Here is a 17,105-nt window from a genome sequence, read left to right as displayed (position 1 = left end):
TTGAGGCAAAAAAATGGAGCTGGAGGAATCAGACTCCCTGACTTCAGACTATACTACAAAGCTACAGTAATCAAGACAATATGGTACTGGCACAAAAACAGAAACATAGATCAATGGAACAAGATAGAAAGCCCAGAGATTAACCCACGCACCTATGGTCAACTAATCTATGACAAAGGAGGCAAAGATATACAATGGAGAAAAGACAGTCTCTTCAATAAGTGGTGCTGGGAAAACTGGACAGCCACATGTAAAAGAATGAAATTAGAATACTCCCTAACACCATACACAAAAATAAACTCAAAATGGGTTAGAGACCTAAATATAAGACTGGACACTATAAAACTCTTAGAGGAAAACATAGGAAGAACACTCTTTGACATAAATCACAGCAAGATCTTTTTCGATCCACCTCCTAGAGTAATGGAAATAAAAACAAAAATAAACAAGTGGGACCTAATGAAACTTCAAAGCTTTTGCACAGCAAAGGAAACCATAAACAAGACGAAAAGACAACCCTCAGAATGGGAGAAAATATTTGCAAATGAATCAACGGACAAAGGATTAATCTCCAAAATATATAAACAGCTCATTCAGCTCAATATCAAAGAAACAAACACCCCAATCCAAAAATGGGCAGAAGACCTAAATAGACATTTCTCCAAAGAAGACATACAGACGGCCACGAAGCACATGAAAAGATGCTCAACATCACTAATTATTAGAGAAATGCAAATCAAAACTACAATGAGGTATCACCTCACTCCTGTTAGAATGGGCATCATCAGAAAATCTACAAACAACAAATGCTGGAGAGGGTGTGGAGAAAAGGGAACCCTCTTGCACTGTTGGTGGGAATGTAAATTGATACAGCCACTATGGAGAACAATATGGAGGTTCCTTAAAAAACTAAAAATAGAATTACCATATGACCCAGCAATCCCACTACTGGGCATATACCCAGAGAAAACCGTAATTCAAAAAGACACGTGCACCCGAATGTTCATTGCAGCACTATTTACAATAGCCAGGTCATGGAAGCAACCTAAATGCCCATCAACAGACGAATGGATAAAGAAGTTGTGGTACATATATACGATGGAATATTATTCAGCCATAAAAAGGAACGAAATTGAGTCATTTGTTGAGAAGTGGATGGATCTAGAGACTGTCATACAGAGTGAAGTAAGTCAGAAAGAGAAAAACAAATATCGTATGTTAATGCATGTATGTGGAACGTAGAAAAATGGTACAGATGAGCCAGTTTGCAGGGCAGAAGTTGAGACACAGATGTAGAGAATGGACATATGGACACCAAGGGGGGAAAACTGCGATGAGGTGGGGATGGTGATGTGCTGAATTGGGCGATTGGGATTGACATGTATACACTGATGTGTATAAAACTGATGCCTAATAAGAACCTGCAGTATAAAAAAACAAACAAAACAACTAATACTAAACTTTCATTGGGTTATTTGTATGGAAATATGTTAATATAAATGTTTCAGACATTACATGAAATTTCTAAAAATCTTATATTTGTATTTGTATGGAAATATGTATGGAAATATGTTAATATAAATGTTTCAGACATTACATGAAATTTCTAAAAATCTTATATTTGTATTTGTATGGAAATATGTATGGAAATATGTTAATATAAATGTTTCAGACATTACATGAAATTTCTAAAAATCTTATATTTGTATTTGTATGGAAATATGTATGGAAATATGTTAATATAAATGTTTCAGACATTACATGAAACTTCTAAAAATCTTATATTTGTATTTGTATGGAAATATGTATGGAAATATGTTAATATAAATGTTTCAGACATTACAGGAAACGTCTAAAAATCTTATATGTTCTGGTATAATGTTATAAGTAATAATCCTAGTTATTACTTTAAAATGTATATCTCAGAAATAACTAATTTTCTTGTCAACTGCATTATTATGAACTTTCATCAAATCTTTAACCATGGTCATTTTTAAGTCTTTTGTCATTTACAGACAGTTCTGGGTGTACTCTGATGATTTTGCAAATATGTTCCTATAAAAGAGTTTCATCTTCAAGAAATTCATGGAAAAGACTCTGACAAGTACAGGTTTCGGGTAACTGACTGTACTGCTGAACTGAATGAATAAGCATTTTCAGAACTCTAATGAAAAACTGATGAACTCATAAAAGTGCTAACAAAAGATCAAGATGAAAAAAAAGAAATTAATTACATGGGACTGAGTGAACTGATGAGGATGAGTATAATTTTTGTGACTTTCTGTCTGAATTAAAAAAAAAAAATCCCACAAGGACTCAGAGGAAAAGAATATACAAATCAATTTTCACTGCAAAGTAAAGGAGCTGTTACAGTGGAGGATTACTGGACTGAATGTCAATATTATGACATAGTATAAGTGTGTTTCATGTTTGGTAATTGCAATCATTGTTGCTTTTGTTGTGGTCATCCATGTACAATGCTTGGTGTCAGTCTATCTATCTCTTGTAAAAATAAAATACAGTGTGTGTGTGTGGAAAAAAAAAAAAATATTTAGCTTTCTGCGCCAGATAGGGGTCCATACGGCTTTGTTCTGGATTCCCATTGTAACTTAAAGGGAAACTTTCACGATGTCCGGAGCCCTTGATGTCCTGCAAATGAAGGAGGAGGATGTCCTCAAATTCCTTGCAGCAGGAACCCACTTAGGTGGCACCAACCTTGACTTCCAAATGGAACAGTACATCTACAACAGGAACAGTGATGGTGTCTACATCATAAATCTGAAGAGAACCTGGGAGAAGCTTCTGTTGGCAGCTCGTGCCATTGTTGCCATTGAAAACCCAGCTGATGTCAGTGTCATATCCTCCAGGAATACTGGCCAGCGAGCTGTGCTGAAGTTTGCTGCTGCCACTGGAGCCACTCCTATTGCTGGCCGCTTCACTCCTGGAACCTTCACTAACCAGATCCAGGCAGCGTTCCGGGAGCCAAGACTTCCGGTGGTTACTGATCCAGGGCTGACCACCTGCCTCTCACAGAGGCCTCTTACGTTAACCTGCCTACCATTGCTCTGTGTAACACAGACTCTCCTCTGCGGTATGTGGACATTGCCATCCCATGCAACAACAAGGGAGCTCACTCAGGGGGTCTGATGTAGTGGACGCTCGCCCGGGAAGTTCTGCACATGCGTGGCACCATCTCCCGTGAACACCCATGGGAGGTCATGCCTGATCTCTACCTCTACAGAGATCCTGAAGAGATTGAAAAGGAAGAGCAGGCGGCAGCTGAGAAGGCTGTGACCAAGGAGGAATTTCAGGGTGAATGGACCGCTCCAGCTCCTGAGTTCACTGCTACTCAGCCTGAGGTGGCGGACTGGTCTGAAGGTGTGCAGGTGCCCTCTGTGCCTATTCAGCAGTTCCCCCCTGAAGACTGGAGTGCTCAGCCTGCCACTGAAGACTGGTTTGCAGCTCCCACTGCTCGGGCCACTGAGTGGGTAGGAACAACCACTGAATGGTCTTAAACTGTTCTTCCACAAACTCTTAAAATGGAAATAGGTTGATGGAAAATAAACAGTTTCTAAAACAATTTTTTTAAATTTATTTATTTGTTTTTGTAGAGGCAATTTTACATAATCTTAGAGGGTAGGGAGCTGGGCTGCATGCTTGGCCTCTCCTTTTCTCATCCCACCAGGTGTGTCTTGAGATGCAGGGAGAGCTCTGGGCATCGCCCTTGTTTGGGCTCCATTTGGGTCCGTCCTCTCAGCAGACCTTCCTTGCAGCTCACTAGTCTACATTGAGGACTGGCACTCAGGGCTGCTGAGTGTAGCCTTGGAGACCATGAATGCGTGTGAGGTGCGCAGGTCACACTCCACTCACCAAACCCTGCACCCTGGCACAGAGCTGCAACCACTCAGGGAGGGGGCGCCCTTTACCAACTTCCTCTAAGGGGCTCTTTTAGATTAGATTAGAGGTGGCCTGCTGCCACTGACTGGGTCAGAACAGGAAGGGGAAACCTACCCCTCCCATACTTGTCCTAGTTGCCTACCTTCCCCTAGAGGTTTATACAATTCTCTGCTCTTGGGTTTCACTAATTGTTCCTGACTTAGCTACCTCACCCACTCTACCCCCGTAATTTGCAAGGCCACCTCTCTCACAATGGGTAGGACTTCTATCTGCAATGCAGAACAGGTTTATTTTCTTTCTTTGATCCTTGGCCTCCCAAACTGTGTTCACTTAGGCCGCTGGGAATAATGAGCAAGGCTATTGAAGAGCCAGGTACTTCTTAATGGCTTTTCCTTTTTCTACAAAGACACAAAGGCCCTGCCAAAGCTTTGAAACTAAACCCTTGGACTCCTCCCATCTGTGCCTGTGTGTGTTACATCAAAAGGAGCCCAGTAAAAGGGAGAAAGAAGGGGACAAAGAGGGTGGTTTTCTTTTTCTAGTTATAACTGTTTGCATTTTCTGATTTTTCTGAAATGAGTACACAGAGGCTCAGGGAGGTTATATAACTTGCCTGAGGTCACGTAGTCAGTAAGTGGTGACCTGGACGTCGATCCCATCCCAGGACTTCAGGTTGCATGGAAGGCTCTTTCCACTATAACTGAGCTGTCCCTGGAAGACTGAGGCTGGCTGCCAGGCTTGGAGAAGAAAGAGCTTTTTCCGTAAGGACAGAGACATATTACTGTCCCTGAGCTGGTGAAAAAGAACCTAAATATCTCTATAGTCCAGCAAGTGAACGTACCGCCTCCAAGTGATTGGAGAGCAGTCATTTCCAGATTCTAGCTGGGCTAATAGGGTCTCTCTCTCAGGGAAATCCATAATTAGAATCAGGAGTGTCCAACTCAATCAGCAGAGGTCACTTGAACAGAGAAGTATGCTTCAGAGCTATGGGTTGGTCATCTTCTACCTGCCAGTGGAACAAAATGCTGAGCAAAGTTATGCAGAGGGTCACATGAGTGGAAGACATAGGACAATTCCTAATGTCTTTAGTTCCTGGATCCAGTGAATTCCTACTTTGTTTGGGGAGGCCAAAGAACTTGGGACAAAGGCCACTACATCCCAAACTAGTCATTTCCAAACTGTAAATCTGTTGCCATTTATCACACATTTTCATGAAACAAGAGGCCAAATAGCTTAATGGCTAAAAGCCCCAACAAGGACACAGACTTCCTGGGTGACTTGGGTAAGTTTCTTTTTTTTTTTTTTAATAAATTTATTTATTTATTTATTTTATTTTTGGCTGCACTGGGTCTTCATTGCTGTACGCAGGCTTTCTCTAGTTGCAGCGCATGGGGTACTCATTGCGATGGCTTCTCTTTGTTTCAGAGCACAGGCTCTAGGCACGGGCTTCTGTAGTTGTGGCTCGTGGGCTTTAGAGAGCACACTCAGTAGTTGTGACTCACGGGCTTAGTTGCTCCACAGCATGTGGGATCTTCCCAGACCAGGGCTCGAACCAGTGTCTCCTGCATTGGCAGGCGGATTCTTAACCACTGCACCACCAGGGAAGTCCGGGTAAGTTTCTTAATATCTGTTTCCCCAAATGTAAGATAGAAATGGTACCTTTCTCATATGATTTTTATGATGATTCAATGAGTGGCTATATGAAAAGCCTTCAGAATAATGACTGGAACATAGAAAGTAATGTGTAAATGTTAGCTATTACTCAAATTTGTTTTCTTCTTCTTTCTCCCATTTTATAAATGGGGAAAGTAAGACCCCAAAAGTCAAGGGTTTTGTCCAAGGCCATGTAGTAATCACATAGTTAGGCTGGGCCTAGAACTAAAATCTTCCAATCCTATGTGCAATATTTAATTCATCACCCTAAATGTCCTGCAACCAACCACCAGTGCAGAGTTTCCTTGGGAAAAATGTTAGAACCCCAGTCTTGAGGGTATTATGAAAGCTGGTAAGGAACAGCTCTCTTCCTCTGCTCCCAGTTGGAGAACTAGGCTACTGCAACTTGGCCTGCCCAGCTGGGCCTCCATGCCTGTACAATCGAGGAAGAAGAAGAGGGCTTGGTAATGATAATACAAGATTTTGAGAAGTATCTTGCAAAGAATCTTGCAGCCAAAAATATGTCTGCTAATGTTTAGGCAATCAGGAAGTGCAGAAATCATAAGGGACCAACACCAATGATCTCAGTTACCAGAGACACGAAGTGGGTGATTCACAGGAGGAAGCCTGAAGCTACACTCCAAACCTCCACCTGCCGCCTGCAGAAGCCCTAGCCTGGTCACCACTGACAGAGTAATAATGGTCTCTCCTTTCCTCTGCTTTGAAAATCTCACACGTGCACCTCTCATTTGCAGGACACAACCCAGAACTGTGCTGTCGAGGGAATCTGGGAAACACAGTCTTGAGGCTTCCAGCCTCCAAAATATAGGGGAAGTGAGGATGAATCTTAGAAGGAAGTGAGAATGGTGCTGAGATGCCAACAATCTGATATGGTCTACCCCTTTAGCTAGTCAGTGAAACTCATATACATTCTTCTGTCCATATTTAACTTTCAAAGAACAGTAATGTTTTCCTTAATACAATGCAACAATCCCTCATATGAATAGGGATGTTGTTATAGGCTGAATTGTGTTTCTCCAAAATTCATATGCTGAAGCTCAATCCCCAGTACCTCAGAATGGACTACTTTGAAAGAGGTGTTTAAGTTAAAAGAGACTGTTCGGATGGGCCCTAATCCAATCTGACTGGTGTCCTTACAGGAAGAAGGAATTTGGAGACACAGAGATACCAGAGGTTCCCATTTCACTTAGAACCTTGCAAGGTTTTGAGTAGAGGCGTGAGCTGATCTAACTCACATTTTTTAAGTGATCTCACTGGCTGCCATGTTGCAGATAGAAAGTAGAGACCAGGGTGGAAACAGGGAGACCCTTTTGGAGGCTGTTGTAACAGTTTTGGGAGATGACAATGGCTTGGACCAAAGTGGTGGTGGGGATGGTAAAATTGATCAGATTGGAATGCATTTCGGAGGTGGAGCCAACTGAATTGACTGATGGATCCCATGTGGAGCATGAGAAAAAAGAGGTGTTGGGAATGATTCTAATATTTTTGGCCTGAACAACTAGAAGAATTAAATTACTTACTAAACTAAAATAAATCTTGGGACTTCCCTGGTGGCGTAGTGGTTAAGAATCCGCCTGCCAATGCAGAGGACATGGGTTCAAGCCCTGGTCTGGGAAGATCCCACATGCCTAGGAGCAACTAAGCCCATGTGCCACAACTGCTGAGCCTGCACTCTAGAGCCCACGAGCCGTAACTACTGAGCCCTTGTGCCACAACTATTAAAGCCCGCACACCTAGAGCCCGTGCTCCGCAGCAAGAGAAGCCACCTCAATGAGATGCATGCGCACCGCAATGAAGAGAAAGCCCATGTGCAGAAACGAAGACACAATGCAGCCAAAAAAAAAAAAAAAAAAAAAAACCTCTGGGGGAGGAGAAGGTTGGGGGTGCCTGCGTTCAGGAGTAGGTCCAAGGTTTTGGTTGTAACATGTAAACTCTGAGGTGCCAGTTAGTGATGTAAACAGAGACAGGAAGTAGAAATTTAATCTACAAGTGTACACTCAGGAGAGAGGATGAGACAATGAATAATTTGGAAGCCGTCAGTGTACTTAAATCCATGAGACCGGAGGAGATCACTTAAGCCAATGATTCTCCAACAGGATGATCCACCCACTAGAAAAAATTTTGGAAAATTGCCAGGACATTTTTGCAGGGGGAGGTTATGTATTCATGATTAGGGTTGGGGCACTATGAGGCTTTAGTGGGTGGGGCCGGGGCTCCTCGGCATCCTGCAATGCACAGGACAGTCCTGCATAACAGAAATTGTCCCACATTCCATATGATTTTCAAATGTTCTATCAGACATTCATTTGGTAAAAAATATGTTTATTATTTATCTCAACGTAGAGCCTAAATCTATTCTCCACATAAACACGGAGTATTCGGGGTATTGTTTTAATATACACCAAGTTTCCCAGGAACGCCATTTCCCTGTAATTGATGCAAGAGGGTGCTTGGTCTTGATTCGAAAATCAACAACACAGCTTCTCTCTGTATTTGAGATGCCACTCCAGTTCTCCTGGATCAGTCTGCGTGTGCAGCTTTGGCAGACACAGTGATTCTAGGAACGACTGCAAGCATCTGATGATTCCATTAGGGCTTCTGGTGAAGTGCAAAATTTTTGCATATTCAAATATATAATACTTTATACATTAGTTTCCTCTTGTTTCTCCTTGTAATACAGGAAATTCAATTCATTATTTTGAAATTATGTGTGTAGATTGCTTTGAGGGGTATACTTCATTTGTCCCTCTGGACCCGATCTACTCTGCTCTTCTGCACCCTGCTACCTGCCCCAGGAGGCCAACTTTCGTAAATGACATCAACCAGCTCCCTTGCCCAGTGGCTTCCTGTGGGGTTCAGCCAAAGGGAGATACCACTCCCTCATCTTGGTCTTTCAGGCCCAGGGATGGCAGACACGTCCTCTAGTGCTTCCTCATTTCTTGTTGGTTCCCTTAACTTTGCCCAATCTTTGTCAATAATCCCTTCATAAAACTGGCCTTGATTGGACTCGGCTTGAGTGTGCCATCTGTTTCCTGCCAGACCGTAACTAATACAGTAGCTACATTATCTCTCAGTTTCACTTCAGGACAGTAAAGGGCAAATTACAAAAGATTTGCTATAAAAAGGAAGTAAATCCAGAATATGGAACATTCTACAGGAATATTGAGCTGGTTTCTGCAATAAGTCAATGGTGTGAAAAATAAAGGGAAGAGGAGGACTGCTGGCGATGAATAAAGTTGAAAGGATACGGCAGCAAAATGTAATGTGGAGACCTGTTTGGATCCAAGTTCCTGTTTGGAACAAATCCACTGTAATAAGACATATCTGAGACATTAGGGAAAGTGTAATTATGGACTGGATATTAAACGATACCAAAGAACTATTTTAAATGCTGTTAAGTATGGTCATGGCATTGTGGTTGTGCAAGACAATGGCCCATGTCTTTAAGAAATGCATACTGATCTTGCTTGAATTACAAAAGAAAGAAAGAAAAAGAAAAAAGAAATGCATACTGAAGCAGGCAGGAGTGAAATGACTGGTGTCTGGGATTTGCTTTCAAATCCCAGACTTCTGCAAAGAAAAAAGAAAAAGAAAAAAAGGGATAGATAAAGCAAACGGGGAGAAGTATTGTTAAATATTGAACCCAGGTAATAGATATATGGGAATACATTGTACTATTCTCTCCACTTTTGTTTGTATGTTTGGCATTATTTATGATAAGACATTTTAATTACATTAAATTAAAAGGGAGCATTGGATCTGATAGGGTTGAGAACCATCAACCAAGTGTAGACAAGAGAAGAGGTCTGAGACTGGGTCCTGGGCACTTCAGGTAGAGGTTGGGAAGATGGGAGGAAAGCCCGGGAGGGAAAAAGAGAACAAAGAGAGAAAGGTGTTCCTGTGACGTCAAATGAGTTTCAAGGAGGAAGTGATCATCTGGGCTGTAGATGAGCAAGTAAGAGGGCATCTGACCACTGGACTTAGCAACATGGAGGTCATTGGTGACCTTGACAAGAGCAGTTTTGGTGTAATAGTTGGGGCAAAGCCTGACTGGATTAGAGTCCAATCATCCCTCTCTCTAGATACTGCTCTTTTCTCTGTTCCCTGTCACAGCACTCCTGCGGCTATGGTAAGTGGATTGGAGTGGGTTCAAGAAAGAATGGGAGTAGCCAAAGTAGAGAGAGAGGATAAAGGCAATCTTTTGAGATGTTTTGCTATAAAGTAGATTAGAAAAATGAGACGGTACCTAGAAGAAAGTCTGCTGTCAGAGGAGGGATTTGGTTTGATTTTTTTTTCTTTTTTTTCTTTTTTTGGCTGCATTGGGTCTTCGTTGCTGTGCGTGGGCTTTCTCTAGTTGTGGTGAGTGGGGGCTACTCTTCGTTGCGGTGCTCGGGCTTCTCATCACGGTGGCTTCTCTTGTTGTGGAGGACGGGCTCTAGGCACGCGGGCTTCAGTAGTTGTGGCTCGCGGGCTTTAGAGCGCAGGCTCAGTAGTTGTGGCGCACGGGCTTAGTCGCTCCGCCGCATGTGGGATCTTCCCGGACCAGGGATCGAACCCATGTCCCCTGCATTGGCAGGCAGATTCTTATCCACTGCGCCACCAGGGAAGGGAAGCCCTGATTTGGTTTTTAAGACAGGAGATAACATGGCCTGTTTGTAAGCTGCTGAGAATGAATCATTAGAGAGGGAGTAATGGAAGATGTGAGAGAAAGAGAGATAAAACTATTGTAGGAGGAATGTGCTCGAATAAAGGAGTGCAGATACTGGTGGGTAGGTTGATGTGGTGGTCGTAGAATGTAGAAGTTCTCTTTTGATTGCTTTTCTAATGAAATAAGAAGCAAGATCACCATTTGAGAGTGAGGATGGAGAGGAGGCTTTGGAGGTTTGAGAAGACAGAGGGTGTGAGATAGTCGGTTAAGAGTGGAAGAACAAATGGACTGGGGAAATGAGTAGCATCACAGGCCCATTTATAGTGAAACTAGCCAATATCGTTGTGTCTTTTTCTCAACCATGTTGAGCCTGGGACTTGGATTTAAACAGGAGTGTATCCAGGCAAGAGCTATATAGAGGAAAGAGGGCAAGAAAGTAATGATAATGATGAGACCATGGACCCCAAGAGGTAAGTAGGCAAGTTGAAGGGCAATAAAAAGGTGGTAGGGTCAATGGGCTGGAGGTCCTGAAGAGGTTAGAAAGTTAATGGATTCAGGATATTTAAGAGAATGAGCCAGAAAGATAAGTAGTGATGGTCAATAAATGGGATGCTTTAAAATAATGAAAATACAAGCTGGAACTTTAAGATCGATGAAGATGTTTTTTAAATTAAATATGTGGAAGTTTCATAGAATTAATAAGTGAATTTTAAAAGGTTACTGGATACAAGGTCAATATACAAAACAAATGTATTTCTGTCGATACATACTAGCAAGAAACAATTGGAAAATGAAACTTACAAAACAATACCATTGGAGCCGGTGTCCGGGGCCGCTGGTGGGACGTGTCCCGTGCTTGGCGCAGCAGGAAGCAGCGGTGATCTCAGCCTGAGTTCCCAGCGCCTGCCCGGCTCCTTTCCCGCTGCCGCCAAGCTCAACTTCTTCACCATTTTCTCCAAAGGTGGCTCGTGCTCTGGTGCTTCCAGGGCGTGAGCGACTCATGCACCCGGCTCATTAACGCGTTGATTCGTTCGGTACTGCGGCAGGAAAGGGGAGGTAACAACTCCTTCACCCATGAATGAGGCCACTCACGCTCAGGTATAAACTGGACAACCAGTTTGAGCTGGTGTTTGTGGTAGGTTTTCAGAAGATCCTAACACTGACGTACGCAGGCAAGTTGATAGACGCTGTGCACCGGCTGTTTTGTGACCAGTACCGCACTGAGATCCAACAGCAAAGTAAGTGCCTTAAGTCTATTGAATGGCACTTTCAATTGCCAGAATGACTTTCTGCGGCTCCTTCGTGAAGCAGAGGAGAGCAGTAAGATCCGTGCTCCCACAACCATGAAGAAATTTGAAGATTCTGAAAAGGCCAAGAAACCTGTGAGGTCCATGATTGAGACACGGGGTGAAAAGCCTAAGGAAAAAGTCAAGAACAGCAAACAAAACAAAACAAAACCAAAACAAGGGGACCAAGAAGGAAGGTTCTGATGGCCCTTTGGCTACCAGCAAAGCAGTCCCTGCAGAAAAGTCAGGTCTCCCAGTGGGGCCTGAGAACGGGATAGAACTTTCCAAAGAGGAACTGGTCCGCAGGAAGTGAAAAGAGTTCATTCAGAAGCATGGGAGGTGTATGGAGAAGTCCGGCAAGTCCAATAAGTCAGATGCTCCCAAGGAGAAGGGCAAAAAAGTGCCCGGGGTGTGGGCACTGGGTGGCACTGCTAACAGGGAAGTCCTGGACTATTGCATTCCCACCACCAATGCAGCCCCCGAGGTGGCCCTGGCCGAGGGCATCAACTTGATTCGAGGAACTGGGTCTGGGAGGCAGCTTCAGGATCTGGACTGTAGCAGCTCAGATGACGAAGGGGTTGCTCAAAACTCCATCAAACCTAGTGCTACCAAGGGGCATCTGGGTGGCATGTTTGGGATGCTGAAGGGCCTTGAGGGTTCCAAGAGCTTGAGTCGTGAAGACATGGAATCTGTGCTGGACAAGATGCGTGACCATCTCATTGCTAAGAACGTGGCAGCAGACATTGCAGTGCAACTCTGTGAATCTGTGGCCAACAAGCTGGAAGGGAAGGTGATGGGGACGTTCAGCACGGTGACTTCCACCGTAAAGCAAGCTCTCCAAGAGTCCCTGGTGCAGATTCTACAGCCACAGCGCTGTGTAGACATGCTCCAGGATATCATAGATGCCCAGCACCATCAGTGCCCTTATGTGGTCATTTTCTGTGATGTGAACGACGTGGGGAAGTCTATTAATCTTGCCAAGATTTCCTTCTGGCTGTTAGAGAATGGCTTCAGTGTCCTCATTGCTGCCTGCGATACATTTCGTGCCGGGGCTGTGGAGCAGCTGCGGACACACACCCAGCATTTGAGTGCCCTACACCCCCCCGAGAATCACGGCGGCCACACCATGGTACAGTTGTTTGAGAAGGGCTATGGCAAGGATGCTGCTGGCATTACCATGGAAGCCGTTGCCTTTGCACAAAACCAAGGTTTTGATGTGGTGCTGGTGGACACAGCTGGCCGCATGCAAGACAATGACCCTCTGATGACTGCCCTGGCCAAGCTCATTACTGTCAACGCACCCGACTTGGTGCTGTGTTGGGGGGAGGCCTTAGTAGGCAATGAGGCCGTGGACCAGCTGGTCAAGTTCAACAGAGCCTTGGCTGACCATTCTATGGCCCAGACACCTCGGTGTCCTTACCGAATTTGATACCATCGATGACAAGGTGGGAGCTGCTATTTCTATGACCTACATCACAAGCAGACACATCGTCTTTGTGGGCACTGGCCAGATCTACTGTGACCTACGCAGTCTCAATGCTAAGGCTGTGGTGGTTGCTCTCATAAAGGCTTAATGTGGCTCTTGGCCAATACCAAATCACCACTTCGCCCCAAAGCCCCCATCCCTGTATCAAGAACGTGCTCTAGAGCATGTGAGCAACTTGTCTTCAGTGTCGTTCAAAGGCAGAGTGAGAGAAGCTCCGGGCGGAGGCTTGCAGCCCCTCCTAACCCCACTCCAGGTTCAGCCCAGCCTCCACCTGCAAGGAGGACCTAATCATGTTACAATCACTGCCCATTACCCGCCCCCACCCCCATGCCCCTCCCCCTTCCTACTCAGGCAGCCCTTCACTGCCTACAGACTCCGTCTCATTACAGTTTGACCAATGGTTAGAAGATCCAACACCAGAGCTTTGCTAGCTAAGTGTGGTCATGGGGACGTCCAAGAATCATCCCCAGCTCCATTAGATAAAGAGACTTCCAGAGCCATCTCTGGGTCTTGAGTGGCACCTCTCCCTAGGATACACAGCTTTCAGGTCCCTGGGGCCAGGGACCCCCAGGGACTGTGGCACACTGTGGCAGTGTATAGCCTATTCTTAATTGTTGCTAATTCGAGGATGACCCCTGTCCCTGTTTCCCCAAAGCATCAGCTACGCCAGAGCGATGTGTTACAGATGAGTGAAAGAGGAGTCCCTGAGATAAAGGGAGCTAAGCTGCAGTGTTGCATTGGGCTTCTCAGCCTCCAAGATCTCCTCCCGCTTCCAGAATCCAGACATAACTTTGCATGTTCCCCTTCCCGGGAGAAAACCAACTGTCAGAGGGAAGACACACTGCCCTCTCCCCATTCTTCACCTGAGGTGGATCCTGGCTTTTCCTCATCTTCTTCTACAGTGCCCAGTAGACAAGTGCTACGTTGAATACAGACCTTGTTAAGAGTTGTACTGTAGTTGTATTTGGTATTACAGATGCACGTGCTATTAGTGCAATAAGGTGAAGGTTGTCTGCCCAGAGAAATATATAATTTATATAGGAAAATAAATGTCATAAATAAAAAAACCAATACTATTTGTAACTGCATGAAAAATATTAAATACCTAGGAATAAATCTATTGAAAGGTGTGCAAGACCTTGATACTGAAAACTATAGAACATATCTGGAGAAAAATTAAAGATGACCTCAGTAAATGGACAGATAGTCCATGTTCATAAATTGGAAGACTCAATATTGTTATTGATTTTTTCTAAATTGGTCTATAGGTTCAATGCAGTCCAATTAAAATTCCAGCAAGCCACGTGTGTAGTATGTGTGTGTGTGATTGTGTGTAAATTGACAAGGTGATAGCAAAATTTATGTGATAATTAAAGGACCTAGAATATCCAAGAACTCTTTTTTTTTTTTTTTTCGGCTGCGTTGGGTCTTCGTTACTGTGCACGGCTTTCTCTAGTTGTATTGTCTAGTTGTGGCGATCCGGGGCTGCTCTTCGTTGCGACGCAAGGGCTCCTCATTGCGGTGGCTTTTCTTGTTGCGGAGCACAGGCTCTAGGCGTGCAGTCTTCAGTAGTTGCAGCACGAAGCCTCGGTAGTTGTGGCTCGCGGGCTCTAGAGCGCAGGCTCAGTAGTTGTGGCGCATGGGCTTAGTTGCTCCGCGGCATGTGGGATCTTCCCGGACGAGGGCTCAAACCCTTGTCTCCTGCATTGACAGGTGGATTCTTAACCACTGCACCACCAGGGAAGCCCAGAATATCCAAGAACTCTTGAAAAAAAGTTGGAACACTTACGTCACCAGATTTCAAGATTTACTATAAAGCTATAGTAATTAATAGCAGGGAGCTTTTGGAGCAAAAATAGACAAATACGATCACTGGAACAGAATAAAGAGTCTAGAATGGACCCACACATGTATGCTCTCTTGATTTTCATCAAAGGTGTCATTGTAATTAAGTAGAGGAAGGATGGTGTTTTAATAAATGATATTGGAACAACTAGATGTATGTGGAGAAAAAAGAACCCTGATCCTTAAACTATACACAAAAAATAATTCTAAGGCGGATCATAGACCTAAATGTAAAAACTTCAACACTCAAACCTCTAAGTAAATACATAGAATTTTTTTGATATTGGGGTAGGTAAAGATTTCTTAATCAGATCACAAAGTGCACTTAGCTATTAAAAAATTGATAAATTGGACTTAAAAACATCTAATCATCAACAGATATCATTAAGAAAACAAATCAGCAAGGTAGAGACTGATAAATCATATCCAGAATATAGAAAGAACGCTTATAAATCATTAAGAAAAATGCATTCAATTCAAAATGAGTAAAAGACTTGGAACAAGCATTTCACAAAGGACAAATGGCCAGTAATGTATGAAACTGCTTAAAATAATATCTCATCAAAGAATGCAAGTCAAAGCAACAATGAGATACTTGATACATTCAGAATAACGGCTTTAAAAAAAAACCTGTCATCTAGGGTTGCTGAGGATGTGGACTAACTTGAACTCTCATATGTTATTATTTGGCAGTTTCTTAAAAAGCCAGACATACATCTACACTATGACGCAACAGTTGTACATGCAGACATACACCCAAGAAAGTTTAGTTCATATGTCTGTCAGAAGTCTGGTACAAGAACGTTCATAGCAACTTTAGTCAACAGCCAAAATTGGACAAAATCCAAATATCCATCAACAGGAGAATAAAACACTTTGTGATGTATTCACAAAATGAAATATTACCAGCAATAATCAAAATGAAAAAAAATACTAGTACACAGAACAACACAGATAAATCTCAAAAACATTGTGCTAAGACAAAGAAACCAGACACAGAAGAATACATACTATATGGTTCCATTCATAAGTAGTTCAAGAATAAGCAAAACTAATCTATGGTGACAGAAATCAGAATAGTCGTTACCTCTGGTGGATTGGATATTGATTGAAAAAGGCACAAGGAAACTCCCAGGGAGATAGAAATGTTCTATATCTTGAACTGGGTGGAGGTTATGTGGGTGTATACATAGGGAAAAATTGAGCTGTACAGTTAAGATTTGTGCATTTTCCTATATGAAATTTACCATAATAAAAAAATTTTTAAATAAGGAGCTCCCTTTATAATTACAAAAGCAAATAAATGCGTGCTCTTTACAGGAAATTAAAGCAACTAAAGGAGTGAAACCAAGCCTTGAACCCATTTCTGGGGACATGGGTCTATCTTCAACTCTCTGCAGGTCTGAGATGAGATTGCGGGAGGTTGTGTTTTGTGCAGACTCCAAAGGCAGATCCAGGGTATGTGGCGGCAAACCACAAGCACCCAGTTTCCATTTAGGATGAGGAATATCTTTTTTACACCTTTCTTTAGAAATAAAAAGACTGACTTGAACCATAATGAACCGTCTGCCACCGGTGTGTGTGAGCAAAATGCAGCCAGCCAGCCACAGGCAGGAATGTCGTTGCAGCGTCCAAGCATCAGGTGGCAGTTGGATTAGACAACCTAGTCTCTTCCCTTGTGGCCTCTGTGCGTGAGTCCCTTTAAGAAATAGCAGGGAGTGGATCTGCATCTCGCCTGGGTGTTAACAGAAAAGACCAAACCCATCTGCTAGGAAACTAGCTCTGGAGCCTGGGCCCTGGTGGAAGTAAAGGGGAAGGGACTGACACAGGACAAGAGTCTTGGTCCTTCAGAAACTGACAATTCCACTCAGAACTATAAACAATAAATTCTGGGGAACAGGACTTTAACAAGGAAAAACAAACAGGAAGCTATTGAAAAGATGAAAACCTGAACCAAGAAAACTGCAGTGGGGATGAAGGGGATGGAGATCAGCTCCTCAGCCCTGAGACACGACTGTATTTATTCATCCCTATGCCCATCCATGCCCCTCCCTCAGCAAGCTCTCCCCTAAACTGTTCCTGTATTCTACAAATTTACCATTTACCCCCTTTAAAAATTATGATGTATTTCAGACATACAGAGGCTATAAGGACTAATGTAATAAACACCTGTGAAACCACTACCCTGTTTAGGAAATAAAGCATTAATACTGGAAAGAAAAAAAAAAAGAAAGAAAGAAACTGACAATTCGGAGGGAAAACAAAAATAACT

At 43.3% G+C, this 17,105-nt stretch overlaps 2 pseudogenes; both read left to right on the top strand.

The window, feature by feature from the left end:
* Positions 1-2,602: 2,602 nt before the first annotated feature.
* On the top strand, positions 2,603-3,515 carry LOC103007400 (40S ribosomal protein SA-like; annotated as a pseudogene).
* Positions 3,516-5,130: 1,615 nt separating this feature from the next.
* LOC103014940 (signal recognition particle receptor subunit alpha-like) lies at positions 5,131-13,076 on the top strand (annotated as a pseudogene).
* The last annotated feature ends 4,029 nt before the right edge of the window (positions 13,077-17,105 follow it).

Source organism: Balaenoptera acutorostrata, chromosome 1 (genome assembly GCF_949987535.1).
Source record: "Balaenoptera acutorostrata chromosome 1, mBalAcu1.1, whole genome shotgun sequence".
In the NCBI taxonomy this organism is placed as follows: Eukaryota; Metazoa; Chordata; class Mammalia; order Artiodactyla; family Balaenopteridae; genus Balaenoptera; species Balaenoptera acutorostrata.
Note: the sequence above shows the minus strand (reverse complement) of the source record. Positions and strands in the feature narration are given on the sequence as shown.